At 36.3% G+C, this 23,096-nt stretch overlaps 1 protein-coding gene, 1 long non-coding RNA gene and 1 pseudogene across 20 annotated transcripts in view; 2 read left to right on the forward strand and 1 right to left on the reverse strand.

Moving 5' to 3' along the window:
• LOC137237381 (uncharacterized) overlaps window positions 1-23,096 on the reverse strand; it is a 617,434-nt gene that overhangs the window by 217,909 nt on the left and 376,429 nt on the right. The window lies entirely within an intron of this gene.
• Window positions 20,205-23,096, forward strand: part of LOC137237383 (uncharacterized) — a 253,773-nt gene continuing 250,881 nt past the window's right edge. For both annotated transcript variants that reach the window (XR_010948930.1, XR_010948929.1), the window contains exon 1: window positions 20,205-20,365. This is a non-coding gene — a long non-coding RNA (uncharacterized lncRNA). The remainder of the gene's footprint in view (window positions 20,366-23,096) is intronic.
• LOC137237380 (lymphokine-activated killer T-cell-originated protein kinase pseudogene) overlaps window positions 20,359-23,096 on the forward strand; it is a 41,750-nt pseudogene continuing 39,012 nt past the window's right edge.

Genomic DNA, 23,096 nt, shown 5'->3' on the forward strand with positions numbered 1-23,096 from the left:
CCCTCCAATCGAGGAAGTTCTGAAATCGGGCACCTTATATCTTCTTGTGAAAAGGACCAATTCCGTTTTTCCCGGGTTGACCGCCAACCCACATGATTCAGCCCACCTAGCCACAGTATCCAGGTAGCCCTGAAGAACATCGCGCAGGGCGCCCAGAAATTTGCCTCTAACTAGGATAGCGAGGTCATCTGCATAGGCAACCACCCGACAACCATTGGCTTCCAGCTCCACAAGAAGCTCGTTGACTACCACAACCCAGAGGAGAGGAGATAGGACACCCCCCTGTGGCGTGCCCCTGCACACCTTCCTCTTAATTATGGCCCCTCCCCACTCCGCTGCGACAATTCTGCCGCATAGAAGTTTGCTAATAAATTCAACCAGAGCCGCCTCGACTCCTAAACCCACCAGAGCTCTTTCGATTGACCCCGATAAGACATTGTTAAAAGCTCCCTCGATGTCTAGAAAGGCACCCAGAGCATACTCTTTGTGTTCTAGGGACCCCTCTATTTGCTTTACAATCGAATGGAGAGCCGTTTCCGTCGATCTGCCCTTGCAGTACGCATGTTGTGAAGCCGACAGTAACCCCCGAGGTATCCTTTCCCGTAGGTACAGGTCAATCAACCGCTCAAACGTCTTAAGAAGAAACGACGAGAGACTGATTGGCCTGAAATCCTTAGGTGATACATGAGAGCTTCTGCCGGCCTTCGGAATGAAAATAACCCTAACCGTGTGCCAAGACTTTGGGATATAGTTAAGCCTGAGGCAGTTAGTATATATGATGGCCAACCAGCGGCAGGAAATCCCCAAAGACCTTTGAAGCTGCGCAGGAATGATTCTATCCGGGCCCGGAGACTTATAGCGCTTGAACGACCCTATAGCCCAGGTTATCTGACTTTCCCGTATTGGAATGGCAGGCACTTCTGCATGGCCAACGACCGCCGACCATGCAGGCGAAGATCCCTGCGCAACTGGGACATCGGGAAAATGATTGTCCAGTAAAAGCCTTAGGGACTCCTCGCTACTCATCGACCAGTCCCCACCATCATCTCTCAGATACCCCAGAGGAGCGGGGTTCCTAGAGAGTATTTTTCTAAATCTCGCGGATTCATTGCAGCCTTCTACGTTTTCGCAGAAGCTTCGCCATGCATCTCGCTTGGCTATCCTTATTTCATATTTATAAATCCCCAGACTCACCTTATAGAGCTCCCAGTCCGAGGGTAATTTACTCCTCCTGGCTCTGTTGAAGAGCCGCCGACTGGACGCTCTTAGGTCGTCAAGAGAATCCGACCACCAGGGCGGCTTGCCCTTCCCCCTGTAAGTTTTCAATGGGCAGGACAGCTGAAAGGCGCTATTGCTTGCCGAGGTGAAGTTTTCCACCAGAACGTCTATCTCAGATTCGGACAGGCCCGAACTAATGATAGGCACCGCAGGCAGTAGCTCTCCCAGCTTCCTACAATACAAGTCCCAGTTAGTACTTTTAGGGTTCCTAAAAGATATTTTACCGGGACGTTCTTCGTTCACTGAGAACTGAATATATCGGTGATCAGAGAAGGAGTGCTCGTTGAGAACCCTCCATCCAGATATCCGACCTTCCAGTTCTCTACTAACCAGGGTGAGGTCCAGGACCTCCTCCCTTAACGCAGTAATAAAAGTCGGGCCATTCCCCCTATTACATATACAAAGTCCCTCATCTACAATAAAAGTAAATAAAGACTCACCTCTAGTGTTGGTATCCGAGCTTCCCCAAATGCTATGATGGGCATTTGCATCGGCACCGATGATCACGCCAACACCTCTCCGCCTTGCTTCAGCGGTGATTTCACCCAGTATCGCAGGTGGTGGTCCCACTACGTCCCCGTGGGGCATGTACGCTGAGACCACCCACATTTCATTACTTCCTCGCTCGAGGCAGACCGTGGTTACGTCAGCATTGCTGAAATTAGAGAGAATAAAAGCTTTAATCTCTTTTTTAACAAGCACACAGGATCTAGGCCTACTTGCCTCCCCATGCACCAAGGTGTTGAATTTTCCAGTCCTTAATCCAGAAATCTTACTGCCGTTACTACTCAGCCACGGCTCCTGGACAAGGACTATATCCACTCCGCCTTTTTCAAGGCAGAGCAACAAATTTGCGGAAGCCGCCTTAGAGTGCTGAAGATTGATTTGACGGATTTCCATCAAAAGCGCTCTTCTTCCGCACCCCATCCTTGGCGGATTCGTATTAGTATTGTCCATTCTAAAAAAGTCCCCCCTCAAGGCCGCTATCCGGAGCCGATTGTGTAGTCGCCCTTTAACGATCTCGTGGTTATCTATGCTGGGGGCTAAGATACTTGGCTTGGATATCATAAGTGGTTTCAGGCTCTAGATCAGGGACTGATATCAGTCTTAGACCGGCCATAGTGACGAATGTCACGCGTGATTAGTTATCACGTCCTGCACGAGTTGCCCCTGCTTCTACTGATAATGGCGGATCTAGAGAGGACAACTCGATAGAACCCGCACCCCTTGAGTCATTGTGCCGAGCTCAGGGGAGGGAGAGTCAAGATCGGTACACAACGGTGACGAACTGGACTGTTTTAGGACTTTGATTTCACATTACATTTTGACTTGATGACATTGGGCTGGTAGGTGCGGTATTCTGCCACTTTAGTAGGTCGGGGTGAAACCCTACCAAAATGGCTGGTAGGCTAATGCTGCACCTGCCCACGTCCCGTTAAAACCGTGGCGGGCCTCAAGGTACGTTCCGGCTCCGTCGCCGTTAAGTTGGTGGTGTAGGTGCGGTTGAAGATTTTCCCGCTTCGCGTCCGGTCTGGCTCTGAACGCATTACTCATAAGGTAATGCGTCAACCCTCGCGTGGCCTCCCTGCGTAGCATAGATAACTGTAACAGGTTAAACTCTTACCTATCCAGAATCAACCCCGACATACAAAATGTATGCCCCGCTTGCAATGTATCCCCACATGACACCACATGACACCAAGCATCGCTTTAATTGTAATGTGGAACCAACTCCTCTAACACCCCATGACAATTAGTGATCGGTCGCACCTATTGGGTGGGGGCAAAGCACTGCTACAACAACAGCAACAACAACAACAACAACAGTAATTGAATAACAGTTATTATTGCAGTTATTATATGCGCTTCCCAAGGCAGTCGGTTCTATGTACCCGAGCGACTCGGAATTTTTCCCGACCAAGGTATGTCATTTCAGTGTAACCCCAATTAATTTGTTGCGTCCCTCCCACAAATTGTCATCCGCCCAGCAGCTCTTTGCAGCGGGACTGCTCTATATTCACTTGCTCCGGGAAGGTATCGAACCCAATCCGGGTTTTGCTGCATCTGCCGGGAAAGAATCTTTTTAGAACGGTCATACTCTTGTCAGTGGTTCTCGTGTAAGGGCTGGTTGCATCGGACAGGTTGTTCTGGGCTAGATCCCAAAACCAGACGTCCACGTAACTTCTATAAAGCTTTTGTGCCTCCTTGCTGTTCACGCCCTAGGGCGTCCCGTAGTCTACGCCTTAACCCCCCCCCCCCCCCCCCCCCTACTTTCCAACAGCCCCGCTGCTGCTCACGCCACAAGGCGCTACCAACTCACACGGCTGCTCCCACTCATACCTACAATCTTCGTAGTAGAGTCGGGAGCAATGCCGAGCATCAGACCCTGCCCCGTCTTCCCCCCTGAAGTAAAATTGAACACGCCATTAAAAATACACACATATAATTATAATGAACATTTTTAATTAGTTAAACAAACATATTCATATTGACTCATATACCAGCGAAGTAAAATCAACGCGGCTATGACAAAACATTTTGCTATACTTTCCTAGTAATTGTTTGTTTATGTATATGTGTATTTGAACAGCTGATTTGTGTTATATAACGTGACGGTTTTCGAAATGTTACCATTGCAATATGCCAGTAAATCTTTCCCTCTTTTAAGTTTTTCCCAAAAAAACCAAAATAGTAATTGAATAACAATTATTACTTACCGGTATTATGCTCATAAGTTCTAAGCGTCTGAAGTAAAATTGAACGCGCCATTAAAATTACAAACGTATAATTAATCAAACAAAGAGATTCATATTGACACATATACCAGCAAAATAAAATGAATGTGGTTTGACAAAAAGTTTTGCTATAATTTCGCAAACCAAAAATTTCCTAGTAATTGTTTGTTTATATATATATGTGTATTTGGACAGTTGAATTGTGTTTTATGACGTGGGGGTTTTCGAAATGGCATCGTTTCAATATGCCAGTAAATGTTTCCTTCTTTTCAGTTTTTCCCAATAAAACCAAAATACCAATTGAATAAATATTATTATTTACCGGTATTATGCTCATAAGTCCTCAGTATCTGAAGTAAAAGTGAACACGCCATTAAAATTACAAATATATAATTATAATGAACGTTTTTAATTAGTTAAAGAAAGAGATTCATATTGACACATATACCAGCGAAATGAAATGAATGTGGTTTGACAAAATATTTTGCTATAATTTCGCAAACCAAAAATTTCCTAGTAATTGTTTGTTTATATTTATATGTGTATTTGAACAGTAGAATTGTGTTTTATGACGTGGGGGTTTTCGAAATGGCACCGTTTCAATATGCCAGTAAATATTTCCTTTTTTCACTTTTCCACAATAAAACCAAAATTGTAATTGAATAACAATTATTATTTTCCGGTATTATGTTCATAAGTTCTTAAGTATCTGAACTAGAATTGATCGCCATTAAAAATACAAACATATAATTATAATGAACATTTCTAATTAGTTAAACAAACAGATTCATATTGACGCATATACCAGAGAAATAAAATGAAAGTGGCTTTGACAAAAAATATTGCGATACTTTCTCAAAACAAAAATTTCCTATTAATTGTTTGTTTATATATGTGTGTATTTGAATAGTTGAATTGTGTTATATATGACATGGCGGTTTACGAAATGGTACCATTGCAATATGCCAGTAAAGGTTTCCCTCTTTTCAGTTTTTCCCAACAAAACCAAAATAGTAATTGAATAACAATTATTATTTACCGGTATTATGCTCATAAGTTCTTAAGTATGTGAAGTACAATTGAACACGCCATTAAAAATACAAACATATAATTATAATGAACATTTTTAATTAGTTAAACAAACAGATTCATATTGACTCATATACCAGCGAAATAAAATGAACATGGCTTTCATAAAACATTTTTTATACTTTCTCAAAACAAAAATTTCCTAGTAATTAGTTGTTTAAATATATGTGTATTTGAACAGTTGAATTGTGTTATATGACGTGGCGGTTTTCGAAATGGTACCATTGAAATATGCCAGTAAATGTTTCCTTCTTTTCAGTTTTCCGAATAAAACCAAAATAGTAATTGAATAACAAATATTACTTACCGGTATTATGCTCATAAGTTCTAAGTGTCTGAAGTAAAACTGAACGCGCCATTAAAATTACAAACATATAATTATAATGAACATTTTTAATTAATCAAACAAAGAGATTCATATTTACACATATACCAGCGAAATAAAGTGAATGTGGTTTGACAAAATATTTTGCTATACTTTCGCAAAAAAAATTTCCTAGTAATTGTTTGTTTATAGTATTTTTATTGGAGCTTTTCGGCCGGGGTTTTTTCCCTTCTTAATAAAACAACGTTTATTTAAACATCCTACGCGTTTCGACACAATTTTTGCGTCTTCATTAGGGACTTTTTAATTATAATTGTTTGTACATTAACACTAATAATTTTTTTGTTAAATAACATTTAATGTATAGAACATACACATCTATAAATACATCATTGACACACTGTACACCCTTTGACAGTCGATTTTTGACTGGTGAAAGCAAAGGGTGTACAGTGTGTCAATGGTGTATTTATAGATGTGTATGTTCTATACATTAAATGTTATTTAACAAAAAAATTATTAGCGTTAATGTACAAAAAATTATAATTAAAAAAAACCCGGCCGAAAAGCTCCAATAAAAATATAATTAAAATTCTTACTTGGCCCAATACAAATAATTGTTTGTTTATATTTATGTGTATTTGAACAGATGAATTGTGTTATATGACATGGCGGTTTACGAAATGGTAACATTGCAATATGCCAGTAAATGTTCCCTTCTTTTCAGTTTTTCGCAATAAAAACAAAACAGTAATTGAAAAACAAATATTATTTACCAGTATTATGCTCACAAGTTCTTAAGTATCTGAAGTAAAATTGAACACACCATTAAATATACAAACATATAATTATAATGAACATTTTTAATTAATCAAACAAAGAGATTCATATTTACACATATACCAGCGAAATAAAATGAATGTGGCTTTGAGAAAACATTTTGCTATACTTTCTCAAAACAAAATTTTCCTAGTAATTGTTTGTTTATATATATGTGTATTTGAACAGTTGAATTGTGTTATATGACATGGCGGTTTTCGAAATGGCACCATTGCAATATGCCAGTAAATATTTCCTTCTTTTCAGTTTTTCCCAATAAAATCAAAATAGCAATTGAATAGCAATTATTATTTACCAGTATTATGCTCATATGTTCTTAAGTATCTGAAGTAAAATTGAACACGCCATATAATTATAATGAAAGTTTTTAATTAGTTAAACAAAGAGATTCATATGGACACATATACCAGCGGAATAAAACGAATGTGGCTTTGACAAAACATTTTGCTATACTTTCTCAAACCAAAAATTTCCTAGTAATTGTTTGTTTATATATATGTGTATTTGAACAGTTGAATTGTGTTATATGACATGGCGGTTTTTGAAATGGTACCATTGCAATATGACAGTAAATCTTTCCTTCTTTTCAGTTTTTCCCAATAAAACCAAAATATCAATTGAATAGCAATTATTATTTACCAGTATTATGCTCATATGTTCTTAAATATCTGAAGTAAAATTGAGCACGACATATAATTATAATGAACGTTTTTAATTTGTTAAACAAAGAGATTCGTATTGACACATATACCAGCGAAATAAAATGAATGTGGATTTACAAAACATTTTGCTATGCTTTCTCAAAACAAAAATTTCCTAGTAATTGTTTTTTATATATATGTGTACTTGAACAGTTGAATTGTGTTATATGACATGGTGGTTTTCGAAATGATACCATTGCAATATGCCAGTAAATCTTTCCTTCTTTTCAGGTTTTCCCAATAAAATCAAAATAGCAATTGAATAGCAATTATTAATTACCAGTATTATGCTCATATATTCTTAAGTATCTGAAGTAAAATTGATCACGCCATATAATTATAATGAACGTTTTTAATTAGTTAAACAAAGAGATTCATATTGACCCATATACCAGCGAAATAAAGTGAACGTGGCTTTGACAAAACATTTTGCTATACTTTCTCAAAACAAAAATTTCCTAGTAATTGTTTGCTTATATATATATGTGTATTTGGACAGTTGAATTGTGTTTTATGGCGTGGCGGTTTTCGAAATGGTACCATTGCAATATGCCAGTAAACCTTTCCTTCTTTTCAGTTTTTCAAAATAAAACCAAAATAGCAATTGAATAGCAATTATTATTTACCAGTATTATGCTCATATGTTCTTAAGTATCTGAAGTAAAATTGAACACGCCATATAATTATAATGAACGTTTTTAATTAGTTAAACAAAGAGATTCATATTGAAACATATACCAGCGAAATAAAATGAGTGTGGCTTTGACAAAACATTTTGCTATACTTTCTCAAAACAAAAATTTCTTATTATTTGTCTGTTTATATATGTATATGTGTATTTGAACAGTCGAATTGTGTCATATGACATTGCGGTTTTCGAAATGGTACCATTGCAATATGCCAGTAAATCTTTCCTTCTTTTCAGTTTTTTCCAATAAAACCAAAATAGGAATTGAATAGCAATTATTATTTACCAGTATTATGCTTATATGTTCTTAAGTATCTGAAGTAAAATTGAAAGCGCCATATAATTATAATGCACGTTTTTAATTAGTTAAACAAAGAGATTCATATTGAAACATATACCAGCGAAATAAAATGAGTGTGGCTTTGACAAAACATTTTGCTATACTTTCTCAAAACAAAAATTTCCTATTAACTTTTTGTTTATATATATGTGTATTTGAATAGTTGAATTGTGTCATATGACCTTTCTTTCTTTTCAGTTTTTCCCAATAAAACCAAAATAGCAATTGAATAGCAATTATTATTTACCAGTATTATGCTCATATGTTCTTAAGTATCTGAAGTAAAATTGAGCACGCCATATAACTGTAATGAACGTTTTTAATTAGTTAAACAAAGAGATTCATATTGACACATATACCAGCGAAATAAAATGAATGTGGCTTTGACAAAACATTTTGCTATACTTTCTCCAAACAAAAATTTCCTAGTAATTGTTTGTTTATATATATGTGTATTTGAACAGTTGAATTGTGTTATATGACATGGCGGTTTTCGAAATGGTACCATTGCAATATGCCAGTAAATCTTTCCATCTTTTCAGTTTTTCGCAATAAAACCAAAATAGCAATTGAATAGCAATTATTATATACCAGTATTATGCTCATATGTTCTTAAGTATCTGAAGTAAAATTAAACACGCCATATAATTATAATGAACGTTTTTAATTAGTTAAACAAAGAGATTCATATTGACACATATAAAAGCGAAATAAAATGAACGTGGCTTTGACAAAAAAGTTTGCTATACTTTCTCAAAACAAAAAGTTGCTAGTAATTGTTTGCTTATATATATGTGTAATTGGACAGTTGAATTGTGTTTTATGACGTGGCGGTTTTCGAAATGGTACCATTGCAATATGCCAGTAAACCTTTCCTCCTTTTCAGGGTTTCCCAATAAAACCAAAATAGCAATTGAATAGCAATTATTATTTACCAGTATTATGCTCATATGTTCTTAAGTATCTGAAGTAAAATTCAACACGCCATATAATTATAATGAACGTTTTTAGTTTGTTAAACAAAGAGATTCATATTGTCACATATACCAGCGAAATAAAATGAATGTGGCTTTGACAAAACATTTTGCTATACTTTCTCAAAACAAAAATTTCCTAGTAATTGTTTGTTTATATATATGTGTATTTGAACAGTTGAATTATGTTATATGACAGGGCGGTTTTCGAAATGGTACCATTGCAATATGCCAGTAAATATTTCCTTCTTTTCAGTTTTTCGCAATAAAACCAAAATAGCAATTGAATAGCAATTATTATATACCAGTATTATGCTCATATGTTCTTAAGTATCTGAAGTAAAATTAAACACGCCATATAATTATAATGAACGTTTTTAATTAGTTAAACAAAGAGATTCATATTGACACATATACCAGAGAAATAAAATGAACGTGGCTTTGACAAAAAAGTTTGCTATACTTTCTCAAAACAAAAATTTCCTAGTAATTTTTTGTTTATATATATATGTGTATTTGGACAGTTGAATTGTGTTATATGACATGGCGGTTTTCGAAGTGGTACCATTGCAATATGCTAGTAAATCTTTCCTTCTTTTCAGTTTTTCCCAATAAAACCAAAATAGCAATTGAATAGCAATTATTATTTACCAGTATTATGCTCATATGTTCTTAAGTATCTGAAGTAAAATTGAACACGCCATATAATTATAATGAACGTTTTTAATTAGTTAAACAAAGAGATTCATATTTACACATATACCAGCGAAACAAAATGCTATGCTTTCTCAAAACAAGAATTTCCTAGTAATTGTTTGTTTATATTGTAACGAATTTACTTACAAATCCTCTTATTTGCAATCCTCTGCTAAGTTCGAATCACTAAACTGTTGAATAAATAACTCCAATATTGAATAATGGAAAAATGGCCTTTAGTAAAGTACTTCACAATAACACTTATACTTTGCTACTCGCTGGCTTAATAACCAAACTGACTGATAACTCAAATGAAACTCTACTATTGGCCGCCAGATCGCGTGCTTAATCAAACTGATTGATAGCTCAACTCAAACTGAATTACATTTTACTCGCTTGTGCCGCTTTTATAGTTTACGCTGCATACATCTAAGCTCTTCTATTTCCAGAACTTACCAACTATTTCGAGTGTTTATAGTTCTCATATAGTTTCTACTTGTTTACAATTTTCTACTTTTCAGCGTCTCTCAGATGTATGTGAGTTTGTAGTTTACAGTCTCTCGCACACACATAGGCGTATAAGTAAATGCATCTGTGTGTGACATTTCTCGGCTGCCTTATATATGTGTATACATGATTTGATTATTGACGTGAACATCGCTTAGCATCGCCTTAGTGATGGTATAGCTTAGGGATGCTAATATCCGTGACACTGCCCTCCACCTAAGTCTGATCGTCCCGATCAGACAAATCTCTCGATCTAAACGCTGCTAGCATCGCCAAATGTACCACTCTTCTACTCCGTGGTTTCTCAATGCTTTGTATGCGGTAGATGGTATCACTGATCTTCTTCACAACCTTGTACGGGCCTTCCCAACTGCACCGAAATTTGGATGGAACACCTTTCCGCCGGTGAGGGTTGTATAACAGTACCAAATCTCCCGCCAAGAAACCTTTCGAATTATTTTCCTTGTCGTACCTGTGTTTCATCTTACTACTCATTATCCTGGATCGTTCCCTCGCACTCTGTTGCTTGACCAATGAAGAACTACTTCGCAGAGCTTGCGCTGGACGGATTTCCTTTGCATAATCAGTATCGTTCCGACGCTTCACAACAGTAGTGTGCCTTGGCTTGAAACCACCCTTGCATTCTTTCTTCGTTTCAGTACGTCCGTTAGGGCTTTTCAATGCCAGTGTTTCTCTCACAGGTACCTTCGGTTTTGATTTGTTTGGCTCATTTGTTCCATCAACTTTTACCTTTGAATTTCGTGGCCTTCGTCGAGTCTTCTCCACCAGTACCCGATTACTGCTGAACCCTTTTTCCAAACTAAAGTTAAGTGGCACATCTTGGTTCTCATAACACATCACCCTTCTCTGCATATCGATCTTGATGTCATGGTCAACCAAGAAATCCACTCCCAATATAACTTCATCAACAATCTCCGCCACAACAAAGTTGTGTAGAACCATGACCTTCCCAATCAATACTTCACATATCACTTCTCCCTGAACTTGGTTATACTCGCCAGTGACCGTACGCAACTTTGCTCCAGGTAACGGTTTTACTCTCCTGTTGACCAAGTCAGATCGTTTCAAGGAATGAGATGCGCCCGTATCTACAGTCAGTACTCGTTCTTTGCCATCCACATTCCCTCTGACGGTAAGACTGCTTGATTTCCTTCCAATTTGCGACACAGATATCGCAGGGCATTCAATAGCTGGATCTAGCTCTCTACCTCTTACTCGCTCTTGCTCATCTCCTCCAGCTTTGCGTTTACGGCCACCCACATTGTTGGAAATTTTAAGACCAAGATCGCAATGACGTGCTATGTGACCGGACTTCCCGCATTTGAAGCATTTGAAAACTTTTTCACTTCGCTTTTGCGATCCTTTCAGTGCCTCCAATATTGCGTCTACCCACTCTGGCCTTTCTACTTCCACACGGCGTGCTTTGAAAACTGGCTTACACAGAAGCGACGCCGTTTCCTGAATCAGAGCTTGTGACACCGTTTCTGCGAATGTTGGATTTGGGTTCGCGTATGTGGCTCGCTTCGTTTCGACGTCCCTTATGCCATTTATAAAGCTCTGAATCTTCACTCTTTGCGTGTATTCCACGGGTGCATCCGCATTTGCAAAATGAGCCAACCTTTCAACATCTGAAGCAAACTCCTGCAATGTCTCATTTGCTTTTTGGTAGCGGTTTTGCAACTCAATTTGGAATATCTGTTTCCTATGCTCGCTTCCGTAACGTCTCTCGACAGCGGCCATCAATGCTTCATAGTTGTTCCGCTCTCCTTCGGGAATCGTCTGTAGGATTTCGGCTGCTGGCCCTTTCAATGCCACGAACAGAGCTGCAACTTTATCTTAATCATTCCAGTTGTTCGCTGTCGACGTCTTCTCAAATTGGAGCTTAAATACCTGGAATGGAACAGAACCATCAAACGTTGGGGATTTTACCTTCAGAGTAGACGTTGAAGTGATTGGACGGTTCAATTGTAACTCCTGAATCCGATCTTTCAAAGCATCCATCTCGGCCTCCACTTTATTTTGTCGCACACTAACAGCCTCCAGCTGCGATGAGAATTTTGTTTCCTGTGCCTCCAGCTTTGTTGAGATACGTTCTTCTTGTGCTTCGAGTTGTAATGTTATGCGTGCCTCTTGTTCTTTTAATTGTTCTGCAATTTGTGACGCCATGTGTGTTTTCTGTTCTTCCAATTGTGATGCCATATATGTCTTCTGTTCTTCCAGTTGAGTTTCCATCTTGGATGTTATCTGTGTCGACATTTCTGAAATGCGTGCCTCCTGTGATTCCAATTGTGATGACATGTTGGTAGATATTTGTGATGACATTTCGGACATTTGTGCCGATATTGCAGCCAATATCATGTTCAGGTCTGTGTTCGCCATTGTCTGCGGTGTTTCTTCCATTTTTGTTATTTCCTCGCCATCAAGATGAAAGTCATACTCTTCCGCATCAATTCCTTCTGCTTCCATTGCCTCTCGTAGCCGTGCCTGAAGTTCAAGTTTAACGCCGCTTGTATTCAATCCACGGCTCTCCAACTCCTTCTTTAGTTGCTGGATCTTCAATTCACTGAACTTTGCCATGTCCTTGTTGTCCTCTGGAATGTATTCAACAATTCCTCTTCTGACACCAATTGTAACGAATTTACTTGCAAATCCTCTTATTTGCAATCCTCTGCTAAGTTCGAATCACTAAACTGTTGAATAAATAACTCCAATATTTAATAATGGAAAAATGGCCTTTATTAAAGTACTTCACAATAACACTTATACTTTGCTACTCGCTGGCTTAATAACCAAACTGACTGATAACTCAAATGAAACTCTACTATTGGCCGCCAGATCGCGTGCTTAATCAAACTGATTGATAGCTCAACTCAAACTGAATTACATTTTACTCGCTTGTGCCGCTTTTATAGTTTACGCTGCATACATCTAGGCTCTTCTATTTCCAGAACTTACCAACTATTTCGAGTGTTTATAGTTCTCATATAGTTTCTACTTGTTTACAATTTTCTACTTTTCAGCGTTTCTCAGATGTATGTGAGTTTGTAGTTTACAGTCTCTCGCACACACATAGGCGTATAAGTAAATGCATCTGTGTGTGACATCTCTCGGCTGCCTTATATATGTGTATACATGATTTGATTATTGACGTGAACATCGCTTAGCATCGCCTTAGTGATGGTATAGCTTAGGGATGCTAATATCTGTGACAATATATATGTGTATTTGAACAGTTGAATTGTGTTATATGACAGGGCGGTTTTCGAAATGGTACCATTGCAATATGCCAGTAAAGCTTTCCTTCTTTTCAGTTTTTCCCAATAAAACCAAAATAGCAATTGAATAGCAATTATTATATACCAGTATTGTGCTCATATGTTCTTAAGTATCTGAAGTAAAATTAAACACGCCATATAATTATAATGAACGTTTTTAATTAGATAAACAAAGAGATTCATATTGACACATATACCAGCGAAATAAAAAGAACGTGGCTTTGACAAAACAGTTTGCTATACTTTCTCAAAACAAGAATTTCCTAGTAATTGTTTGTTTATATATATATGTGTATTTGGACAGTTGAATTGTGTTATATGACATGGCGGTTTTCGAAATGGTACCATTGCAATATGCCAGTAAATCTTTCCTTATTTTCAGTTTTCCCAATAAAACCAAATTAGCAATTGACTAGCAATTATTATATACCAGTATTGTGCTCATATGTTCTTAAGTAACTGAAGTAAAATTGAACACGCCATATAATTATAATGAACGTTTTTAATTAGTTAAACAAAGAGATTCATATTGACACATATACCAGCGAAACAAAATGCTATACTTTCTCAAAACAAGAATTTCCTAGTAATTGTTTGTTTATATATATGTGTATTTGAACGGTTGAATTGTGTTATATGACAGGGCGCGTTTCGAAATGGTACCATTGCAATATGCCAGTAAATCTTTCCTTCTTTTCCGTTTTTCCCAATAAAACCAAAATAGCAATTGAATAGCAATTATTATATACCAGTATTGCGCTCATATGTTCTTAAGTATCTGGAGTAAAATTAAACACGCCATATAATTATAATGAACGTTTTTAATTAGATAAACAAAGAGATTCATATTGACACATATACCAGGGAAATAAAAAGAACGTGGCTTTGACAAAACAGTTTGCTATACTTTTTTCAAAACAAAAATTTCCTAGTAATTGTTTGTTTATATATATATGTGTATTTGGACAGTTGAATTGTGTTATATGACATGGCGGTTTTCGAAATGGTACCATTGCAATATGCCAGTAAATCTTTCCTTATTTTCAGTTTTCCCAATAAAACCAAAATAGCAATTGACTAGCAATTATTATATACCAGTATTGTGCTCATATGTTCTTAAGTAACTGAAGTAAAATTGAACACGCCATATAATTATAATGAACGTTTTTAATTAGTTAACAAAGAGATTCATATTGACACATATACCAGCGAAATAAAATGAATGTGGCTTTGACAAAACATTTTGCTATACTTTCTCAAAACAAAAATTTTCTATTAACTGTTTGTTTATATATATGTGTATTTGAACAGTTGAATTGTGTTCTATGACATGGCGGTTTTCGAAATGGTACCATTGCAATAAGACAGTAAATCTTTCCTTCTTTTCAGTTTTTCCCAATAAAACCAAAATAGCAATTGAATAGCAATTATTATATACCAGTATTATGTTTTATGGAATCGCATCTTCTACGGGAGCAGTAAGGAAGGCAGTCGGCATGCTCTGGTGTTGCACAATGGCTAGTCATGTCGGCTGGGCGAGGTCCTTGCCGACCTTACTGTTCCAGCGACATAACAAAAAAAGTTCATATCATGCCTTTTAAAAGAAACTGACAAAAAAGCGCAGGGACGTCTCAAAACACTTGAAATTCAAACTAAAACAACATCCGGCCGAACCGGATGTCACGGACAGACCGTTAAACATTCAGAATTTAAATTCAAAAAAATAACCGCAAAAAAAATTTTTACCGAACCGGACGTGGCCGTTTACCAACACTGAAAATCAAATAATAAAAAAAAATGCTGAAAAGTAAGGAAAAGAAAGTAAACAAAAAGGCCGAATATATAGCGGGCGCCGCGGGTGTTGTTGCGACGCCCGGTACTTATCCCCCCACTCAAATCCATGGCCACCTACGCAACTAAATTTTCGGTGGCCCCTTACCTGTATGCCCTAAATGCCTTCTAAATGAATAAGGAAGTCAGCGTTCCCATTCTTATTATAAAAATTTTATTTACAATTCATTATTAAACTTTACCAAAAAGCTTTGTATTTTTTAAATTTAATTTATGCCGTAAATGAATCTGTACGATATTTTATGTAGGCTTTCACTTTCCCTCTAATTATTTGTCTGTTCACATTCCCAAAATATTTCGTACAAAGCAATTCATGAAGGCTCTTAGCAACTTTTCAGCTCATAAGGCAATACAATTTATTTTTAATTTGGTTTTTTGAAGTCTAAATTTGCATTTAGTTGGGCTTACATAAAAGATAGTACAAATTCATAAATGTATATACGTTTATGCATATAAGTATAATAAATTGATTATATTAACGTGTTTTGGTATTCTCGGTTTTAAATAGTTTATTTAAATGCTATTCTGCTTTACACACATGAAATCTGTTATTGTTTAACAGCAAGTTTTGTTTAAGTTAACTTACTATTTATGCATTTATGTATACGGAGCAGCTTAATTAAGTGATTGGGAGGGTAGGGATTAGTAAGATCTTCGAATGTGTACATCCGTGCATTTACTTTTACATATAAATTGATTTCCTTATCTTTGCTAAAGAGGTATCCAGAAAAAAATATATTTCATACTCTATTGTACATGTATGTTCATATGTAGGTACGTTAGAAGTGAAGAAATCAAAATATGTACAGCACGTAAAAAGGAAAGGATATTCACTAGTAGGAGTGATTAATCAAAAAAAAAAAAAATATATATATATAATTTTTTGTTTCGGCAAAATTTGGTTGAATCAAGGTAAAGTACGTTTTTATTAATGAGAACGTTGAAAGGGTGAATTTAAAGTCATACACCCACATAAATATGTACGCATATACGGAATTAATCTATTATGATAGATAGTTTATATACATAAGGAAATAGAGTTGTTGTTGTTTCAAATGTGAGACTACATATGCCTGTATAAGTACGGTGGGGATTAATAATAAAAATTGGTTACATTAAAATTTGTTCATAAAAAAAAATGTGGTTGTTGTTATTCCAGAACGGACTCACCCAGTAGGCCGGTACCTACTTAGCCGGAAAAGACCGTCCGGCGGCATCTGCTGGTGTACATGCTGATGATGTGGTTGATGGTCCTTGTTCTTGCCGGTTGTGTTGTTGCGTCTATTATGGTTCTTGCTGGTAATTTTAGTTGTCGGCTATTATGGCTGGTTATGGTGGTAAGCCTGGGACTTCGCGGGCGCTATAGCTGGTGGTAGCGCGCGATGGAGCAGTATACATGAGTTTTTCCCAGTTAAAGGATTTGGTTGTTTGTAGTCGCTACAAACTCATCGACGACACCGTGTCTTTTATGGTCTTAACTGGTAGACATTAGTAGAAGAAGTACGTGGAAGAGCACAAAAAGTTGAATTTGGTTTCTGCAGAGCTTTGGTTTTCAACTCACTTGCAGATTCGACTAGTAATGGTTTTAATTACAATATTTTCACCTTTTTGCATTTTACTGGCAAAATTGGAAGCAGATATGAATTCTGGTACAGCAATTTTACGGCAATCGATATTTTTCGCCACAATTAAGTTCAATATAGCGTACTTTAGGTATTTAGTATATTTTAGTTTTTCACTGGTGCAAATGTGCTTTTATTCAATTGGCCACAGCTTTTTCTATATACTGCTTAGCTAACCCCACAAGAAGTATCTTACCAACGTTTTGCTTCCACTTTGACGAAGGTCCTCTGAAACTGTCACTACAAAGGAGGAATCGCAGTTGTAATGCAGCCACGCTCGCCCGTCGCTGATATATTGGAATGTCGGCGCATCAGCTCTAAATTCTAAAAACAACACGTTTATAAAGGGGGCCTGCTCTGGTATGTACGCAGTACCCATGATGGGTGGCTGTGAATAAAAGCTTCTATGTACGCTTCGCGCTGCAATCTCTTTTCGCCTTCGACGTCTCACGGGATATTATATATCCAGTTCTCTAAGAAAAATGAGTTTTTGACCTTTTCGAGTTTTTATTTTACAAAAAAGAGGTTTAATTTCTTGACACAATTGGACTTAAATTTTTTTTCCTTCTCATATCTTTCCTTTTTTTCCCGGAAACTCGTGGGTTTTTCTTGCTAGGATTTGGACAGTTGAATGGTGTATTATGACGTGGAGGTTTTCGAAATTGTACCATTTCAATATGCCAGTAAATGTTTCATTTTTTCACTTTTCCCGAATAAAACCAAAATTGTAATTGAATAACAATTATTATTTTCCGGTATTATGTTCATAAGTTCTTAAGTATCTGAAGTAAAATTGAACACACCATTAAAAATGCAAACATATAATTATAATGAACATTTTTAATTAGTTAAAGAAACAGATTCATCTTGACGCATATACCAGCGAAATAAAATGAACGTGGCTTTGCCAAAACATTTTGCTATAATTTTTCAAAACAAAAATTTCCTAGTAGTTGTTTGTTTACATATATGTGCATTTGAACAGTTATATGACGTGGCGGTTTTCGAAATGGTACCATTGCAATATGCCAGCAAATCTTTCTTCCTTTTCAGTTTTTCCCAATAAAACCAAAATAGTAATTGATTAACAATTATTATTTTCTGGCGTTATGTTCATAAGTTTTAAAGTATATGAAGTAAAATTGAACACGCCTTAAAAAATACAAACGTATAATTATAATGAACATTTTTAATTAGTTAAACAAACAGATTCATATTGACGCATATACCAGCGAAATAAATTGAACGTGGCTTTGCCAAAACCTTTTGCTATACTTTCTCAAAGCAAAAATTTCTTAGTAATTATTAGTTTAAATATATGTGTATTTGAACAGTTGAATTGTGCTATATGATGTGGCGGTTTTCGAAATGGTACCATTGCAATATGCCAGTAAATCTTTCCTTCATTCCAGTTTTTCCCAATAAAACCAAAATACCAATTGAATAACAATTATTATTTACCGGTATTATTCTCATAAGTCCTCAGTGTCTGAAGTAAAATTGAACACGGCATTAAAAATACAAACATATAATTATAATGAACATTTTTAATTAGTTTAACAAACATATTCATATTGAGGCATATTCCAGCGAAATAAAATGAACGTGGCTTTGCCAAAATATTTTGCTATACTTCCTCAAAGCAAAAATTTCCTAGTAATTATTTGTTTAAATATATGTGTATTTGAACAGTTGAATTGTGTTATATGACGTGGCGGTTTTCGAAATGGTACCATTGTAGTATGCCAGTAAATATTTCGTTCTTTTCAATTTTTCCCAACAAAACCAAAATAGTAATTGAATAACAATTATTATTTGCCGGTATTATGCTCATAAGTTCTTAAGTATCTAAAGTAAAATTGAACACGGCATTAAAAATACAAACATATAATTATAATGAACATTTTTAATTAGTTAAACAAAAAGATTCATATACCAGCGAAATAAAATGAACATGGCTTTGACAAAACATTTTGCTATACTTTCTCAAAGCAAAAATTTCCTAGTAATTATTTGTTTCAAAATATGTGTATTTGAACAGTTGAATTGTGTTATATGAAATGGCGGTTTACAATATGGTACCATTGCAATATGCCAGTAAATGTTTCCTTCTTTTCAGTTTTTCCCAATAAAACCAAAATAATAATTGAATAACAATTGAATAGCAATTATTATTTACCGGTATTATGTTCATAAGTCCTCAGTATCTGAAGTAAAATCGAACTCGCCATTAAAATTACAAACATATAATTATAATGAACATTTTTAATTAGTTAAACAAACAGATTCATATTGACGCATATACCGGCGAAATAAAATGAACATGGCTTTGCCAAAATATTTTGCTATACTTTCTCAAATCAAAAATTAACTAGTAATTATTTGTTTAAATATATGTGCATTTGAACAGTTGAATTGTGTTATATGACGTGGCGGTTTTCGAAATAGTACCATTGCAATATGCCAGTAAATCTTTCCATCTTTTCAGTTTTTCCAATAAATCCAAAATAGTAATTGAATAACAATTATTATTACCGGTATTATGCTCATAAGTTCTTAGGTACTGAAGAATAATTTAACACCCCATTAAAAATACAAACATATAATTATAACGAACATTTCTAATTAGTTAAACAAACAGATTCATATTGACGCATATACCAGCGAAACAAAATGAAAGTGGCTTTGACAAAAAATATTGCGATGCTTTCTCAAAACAAAAATTTCCTATTAATGTTTTGTTTATATATGTATGTGTGTATTTGAATAGTTGAATTGTGTTATATGACATGGCGGTTTACGAAATGGTGCCATTGCATTATGCCAATAAAACCATATATGTAATTGAATAACAATTATTATTTTCTGGTATTATGTTCATAAGATCTTAAGGATCTGAAGTAAAATTGAACACGCCATTAAAAATACAAACATATAATTATAATGAACATTTTTAATTAGTTAAACAAACAGATTCAGCGAAATAAAATGAGCGTGGCTTTGACAAAACAGGTTGCTATACTTTTTCAAACAATAATTTCCTAGTAATTGTTTATTTACATATATGTGTATTTGAACAGTTGAATTGTATTATATGATGTCGCGGTTTTCGAAATGGTACCATTGCAATATGCCAGCAAATGTTTCCTTCTGTTCAGTTTTTCCCAATAAAACCAAAATAATAATTGAATAACAATTATTATTTACCGGTATTATGCTCAACGGACGATATTTTAAAGTTAGTTGAAAACCGAATGCCATACCGAACGCGCACTAAACTTAACTCGTGCATAAAATTTGTGTGTGAATCACCATATTTAATTCACAAACTATAATTAAAACATAAACTAAGCAACCATACATGTAAATACATGTAAATAAACAATAGAATTCTTAAATAATGAAATGAATTACAATAAAGTGGTATAATTTGATCGGCATATATGTATAAACAAACAATTAATAGGAAATTATAGCAAAATGTGTTGTTAAAGCCACGTTCATTTTATTTCGCTGGTACATGCGCCAATATGAATCTGTTTGTTTAACTATCAATTTTACTTCAGATACTTAAGAACTTATGAGCAAAATACCGGTAAATAATAATTGTTATTCAATTGTTATTTTGGTTTTATTGCGAAAAACTGAAAAGATGGAAGGATTTACTGGCATATTGCAATGTTACCATTTCGCAAACCGCCATGTCATATAACACAATTCAACTGTACAAATACACATATATATAAACAAACAATTAGTAGGATATTTTTGTTTTGAGAAATTATAGCAAAATGTTTTGTCAAAGCCACATTCATTTTATTTCGCTTGTATATGTGTCAATATGAATCTGTTTGTTTAACTAATTAAAAACGTTCATTATAAATATATGTTTGTATTTTTAATGGCGAGTTCAATCAGACACTTAGAACTTATGAGCATAATACCGGAAAATAATAATTGTTATTCAATTACTATTTTTGGTTTATTGAGGAAAAGTGAAAAGAAGGAAACATTTATTGGCATACTGAAATAGTACCATTTGGAAAACCACCATGTCTTAAAACACAATTCAACTGTTCAAATCTAATATCTAATCTAATCTATATCTAATATATATTATAAATGGGAAAGTTTGGATGTTAAGATGTTTGGATGTTTAGATGTTTGGATGTTTGGATGTTTGGATGTTTGGATGTTTGGATGTTTGGATGTTTGGATGTTTGGATGTTTGTCCAGACGTTTGTCTTTGTGACTCAATAACGCAAGAACGGCTGGACCGATTTGGATGAAATTTTGCACACATATAGCCAATAGTCTAGAAGGATCTACTAGCTATATATTTTTCAAAAGGGGCTTGGTCCCCGCCCCCTAGGAACAGTTATAATTTAATTATTATATTTTTTCGTCTTTGCGACTGAATCACGCCAGAATGGCTACACGGATTTTGATGAAATTTGGGACACACACAGTAGTCTACTAGCGAAATTTTTTGCGAACATGGAAAGAGGGGTGGGGGTCCCACGACCCTTCGAGAAATTATTTTTCATAATTTTTACACATTATAACTTTACGTATACTGGCCTTCACCAATATCACAGACTCAAGGGGTCAAATAAGTCGAGGGCTTACAAAGTAAGCAGTGACACCCTTCGCCCGCCCCCTTTATCTCCCCCTCTGGTGTAAAATCCATAAATTGTTATAACTCAATCTAAATTTTCTCCTAAATCCATAGTTTTTGGTATCTGGTACATACAGAACGAGATCTAGACAATTTTGGAGGAACGATCAGTGGTCCTCTCCTCTACTCCCGCCATCCGCCCTCCATCAATTGTTTTTATTAGCACGCTTTTATTAGCTTTACCTGTATGTTTCTATCTAACTTTTTATTCGCTCCAATGCGCCTGCTGCCTTATTAACATGGTTTTATAATTAGCTTCACCTTATTTGTAATCCCGTAAGGGTCATATCGAGACCCTTCCGGGATCATTTCTGGATGGTTTTCGGGATCGGTCCGGGAATACGCCGGGGTAATTTCGGGACTTTTTCGGGACTATTTCGGGATCATTTTGGGACCCTTCCGGGATCATTTCTGTATAGTTTACGGGATCCGTCCGGGATCCCGTCGGGGTTATTTTGGAACATTTTCGGGACTATTCCGGAATCATTTCGGGACTATTTCGCGATCATTTGGGGACCCTTCCGGCATCATTTCTGGATGGTTTTCGGGATCCGTGCTTGATCTCGTCGGGGTCATATGGGGACTTTTTCGCGATCATTTGAGGGCTATTCCGGCATCATTTCTGGATGGTTTTCGGGATCCGTCCGGGATATCGTCGGGGTCATTTGGGGACTTTTTCGGGATCATTTGGGGGCTCTTCAGGCATCATTTCTGGATGGTTTTCGGGATACGTCCGGGATCTCGTCGGGGTCATTTGGGGACTTTTTCGGGATCATTTTGGGGCTCATCCGGCATCATTTCTGAATGGTTTTCGGGATCCGCCCGGGATCCCGTCGGGGTCATTTCGGGACTTTTTCGCGACTAATACGGGATCATTTGGGAACCCTTTCGGCATCATTTCTGGATGGTTTTGGGGATCCGTCCGGGATCCCGTCGGGGTAATTTCGGGACTTTTTCGCGACTAATACGGGATCATTTGGGAACCCTTTCGGCATCATTTCTGGATGGTTTTCGGGATCCGTCCGGGATCCCATTAGGGTAATTTCGGGACTATTAGGGGATCATTTGGGAACCTTTCCGGCATCATTTCTGGATAATTTTCGGGATCCGTCCGGGATGCCGACGAGGTAATTTCGGGACTATTTCGGGATCATTTTGGATACCTACCGGCATCATTTCTGGATGGTTTTTGGGATTCGGTCGGGATCCCGTCGTGGTCCTTTCGGGACTTTTTTTCGACTAATACGGGATCATTTGCGGACCATTTCGGCATCATTTCTGGATAGTTGTCGGGATCCCGTCACGGTCATTTCGGGACTATTAGGGGATCATTTGAGGACCTTTCCGGCATCATTTCTGTATTGTTTTCGGAATCCTTTCGGGATCCCGTCAGGGTCATTTTGGGACTTTTTTGGGGCTAATACGGGATCATTTGGGGATCCTCTAGGGATCGTTTCGTGACTTTTTCTGTTTTAT

The sequence above is a fragment of the Eurosta solidaginis genome, chromosome 1, assembly GCF_040869045.1.
Source record: "Eurosta solidaginis isolate ZX-2024a chromosome 1, ASM4086904v1, whole genome shotgun sequence".
In the NCBI taxonomy this organism is placed as follows: Eukaryota; Metazoa; Arthropoda; class Insecta; order Diptera; family Tephritidae; genus Eurosta; species Eurosta solidaginis.